This window comes from Lepidochelys kempii, chromosome 1, assembly GCF_965140285.1.
Source record: "Lepidochelys kempii isolate rLepKem1 chromosome 1, rLepKem1.hap1, whole genome shotgun sequence".
Classification (NCBI taxonomy): Eukaryota; Metazoa; Chordata; order Testudines; family Cheloniidae; genus Lepidochelys; species Lepidochelys kempii.
The window spans coordinates 279,584,341-279,588,125 of record NC_136380.1 but is presented as its reverse complement, the minus strand read 5'-3'; positions in this window follow the sequence as shown (position 1 = coordinate 279,588,125).

Below are 3,785 nucleotides of genomic sequence, written 5' to 3'. Positions count from 1 at the left end.
CTGAGATTGGTGGAGGCGGAGTGGAAATCAGGGTGCACCCTGTCCGGTTAGTGGTATGAGAGACTCTTGCACCGGGGAGGCATTTACTGAGGAAATTTGAGACTTGCAGAATGTGAGAGACCCTGCTCACAGGTGAGTGAGTAGTTTTCATTCATGAGTCCTCTGTGAGCTGGGCAGTTCAGATGAAAGGCAGCGTGGTCTAGTGGGCAAAGCCCTGGATTGAGATTAGGTTTTATTCCCTGTTCTGCCACTGGCTCATTGTGTGATCTTGGGCAAGTTTCCCAATCTGTAAAATGGGGAAAATGATACAAAGAGCTCCTTGGTAAAGCACTTAGAGGTCTGTTGATGAAAAGAGCTAGATGTTATTATTTAATAGTCCACAATGATAGCTTCACCATCTCCTATAAAAGCACGTGTTCTCTGCACACAATAAACATGTGTTATGATTTAATAATAGAGAACTGAAGGGCAGAAAAGCAGGGGTTGTGTTAATCATTGTGTCTGTTTCTGTGATTCCTGCAGACCTCTCTTTTACTAATCTGAGCGCACATCACCATCCTTTTGCTGCCATCCAATACATATAGCTCTTTCTCAGCTATTCCTCTTTCATGGACACTGTGTTAGACATACACTTGTTTAAGTATCTCCAAAGTGATTCATGGAAAAAACCCACAAATATGAACCATGAATAACTGTGTTTTAAGGATAGAAAATTTCTATTACAATCACATTTTCTTGTACTCCAACTCTGAACACTGGTGGTTTGTAAACAGAACTCTTGCTTATGGTGTTCTAGGCACTCAGATTTAAAGCTAGTCTTGCCCTATTTTTCCCTTGTGTGTTGTATTTTAATAACTCCAAGTAAGAAGTGCTTTTTTGTGTATTATTGAGGCAGCAACTGTGATGGTACGGTTGCCAAACAGTTTCCGCTACAAACACTGATTATCATAGCTTGGTGAAACATTAGCCTTTTGGGATGAAATGTTCCAGGGCTTGTCTCTGTGCAAAGGTGAATCTTTCAGCAGCTTTGACTAGATTCCGCTCATGTATTTTTGAGTCAGAAAAGAGAGGGTGAACAATATTAACCCCATTTATACAAAACATTCTTCCAATACTTTGGATTCAATGGGACTACTTGTAGAGTAGTACTATCCCAATGTGAACACAGTGGCTGAATCAGACCCCCGGCTCCCTCCCTACTTATTTTTTTAAGCAAAGATTATAAATAGTCACCTAAGGAATGGTATATTGTGCATGAGTGTGAAGCTAATTTCAATGAATTGACTAGCCCCCTGAATAGCTGTGCACCAGAACAGGCAATTTTCAAATGTTTCGAGAAACACAGGAGCTGATCAAAGGGATTCTTCTGCTGTGACAGCTTTCACTGCTGTCGCACTTTTGCTATTCACGCCTTCCTTGCAATTGTACAGCTAGTGCTGGTTTATTGGTATATCAATGTGCATCGTGAGGATGAAGCTGTAAGAAACTGACTTCTGCAAAATACTGCAGAACTGGATATATTCACCTTTAAAGAAATGCAACAATAACAAAGTCATGGTTCTGAGGAAGGGAGCAAGAATGAAATGAGTCCAGAACAGGATAGAAACAGGACAGAAAAAATTATCTGGAGACCTCCCATCCTCCATGTCCCCAAGTGTTTGCATATAACCCAAAAGTGTGAAGTACTCTGAAAAGTGACTCTGTAAGAGAAACATTGTGAAGCTGCATATTTATTGTCTTAGTTTCCATGTCAAAAGTACACACTATACAAACAAAAAGATGGCCTTTCTAAATGCCTGCCCTGCAAACTCCATCTAGGTCCTGAGGACTTTCCTTCTCAAACATTATCACCAGTAATAAAGATTCTGCTGGCCAATTATGCCATCAGTTAGACTAATGAAACATCACTGTCCTCAGTTTATAGTTTCAATGACTCCTGTGCAAAGCCATTGCAGTCAACATTGCACAGATGTAAGTGATTAGAATTAAGTAAACTTTTGTGTTGATAATGCACAAAATGGAATATAATCCGACTCACTGCCTTATGGCTACATTGGCTCTGCAGCACACATGGGAGTAAAAAAGTTATTTTTGTAACTGACGCAAGAAGATGTGAATCTGAATATTCGCAGAGAGCACAGTTCAGCATTTGCTTGTAGAAGCCTTTCTGGAGTCAACACGAATGTTGCCAGCCTCCTTTGTACTAAAATAGCTTTACAGAATAGCTAGTACTGAACGACAGCAGAACGTTGCATGTATCAGTGCCTCACAGGCCTCTGCCCAGGTTCACACCCATAATACAGCAGAAACACTGGGCTGACTATTCTTCTTATAAAGGCCCAGTACTGTAATTACTTCATAATGAGCACTCTTATTGTATTGTAATTACATTATTTTTCTAATACTGTATTCCTGGCTCTACAGTCTACCTATCTGGTATATTTAAATATGCTGAAGGGGTAACCTATATAACCATGAGCTGTAAATCATTCAGTACTCATGGAATTCTGAAAATCCAAGAATCCTGGAATTCTGCAGCTGGATAGGAGGTGCTGAGACTGACATAAAGGTGCCATAGGAACATAGGAATAATGTTTCCGTATCAGACTAATGATCCATTTAGTCTGGTATCCTTTTTCTGACAGTGGCCAATACCAGATGATCAGAGGAAAATAGAAAAGTCCATAGTGTACGATTATGAAATGATCTGTCTGTTGCAGGGTGGGATGCTCTTTAACGGCATTGGGTTTGGCCCCACTTATGAAAATATAAGGTCTTCCATGCCCCGAAGAGCTTACAGTTAATTACTTCATTTAAAAATTATAAAAGGTTTCTCCTTTTGATTTCATCACTGTCTCCTTGTTCTTGTGTTGGGAGAAGATAAATAGGAGTTCCTGGATTTACCTTCTCCATATCTTTCATTTTTATATCTTTAAAATGTCCTCTCTTATTTTTCTCCAGTCTAAACTACACAGTCTCATTATTTTCAGTCTTTCATAGCTTGGAAGTCTCTCTACACCTCTTATCATTTTTGTTGCCTGTTTCTTAATCCATCCCAGTATTCCAGATGAGGAAGTACTCATAGGTTTATATAATGGCATAATATGTTCTGTCTTTTCAAAAATATATCCTAACATTTTGTTTGCTTTGCTCAGGTGTCTCTTCTAAGTGATTACAGATCAGTTAGAACCCCGCAGTTTATGAATGGTTCAGATTTTTTTCCATTCAGGCTACGTTACCTTGCATCCAACAACACTGAATTTCATCTGTCATTATACTACCAGGTTATCTAGTAAAGTGTTCCTCTGTTTTCTCTCATCTTGACTAACCAGAATAACTCAGTATCTATAATGTTTACCACTTAGGCAGCACCACATAAGTCACTAAAAAAAAAAAATCTTCCATTAACTTTTCCATTTGCTGACATAGCCCTTGTATTGTGCCGAATTGAAAGTATTCAGTGCCTCATTAATGTATTTGCTACAGTGTCAAGCTAAATAAGAAAACTATAGGAAGAACTAAAACCAAAGAAACAACTTTTGCACCTCAATTGCTCATTTAAAGACAAATTAACATAAGACCATAAGAATGGCCATACTGGGTCAGGCCAATGGTCCATCTAGCCAGGGGCGCCATTTCAGATTTTGGTGGAGGGTGGGGGGCAACTTTAACCGTGATTCGAAGGGCTACTTAGGCACCTGAAAACTCTAGGGGTTTTTTTTGCAGATAACTTAGAAATTAGCTGATAGGAGTACTGTATCTAATTCCTATATAAAAAAGAGGAT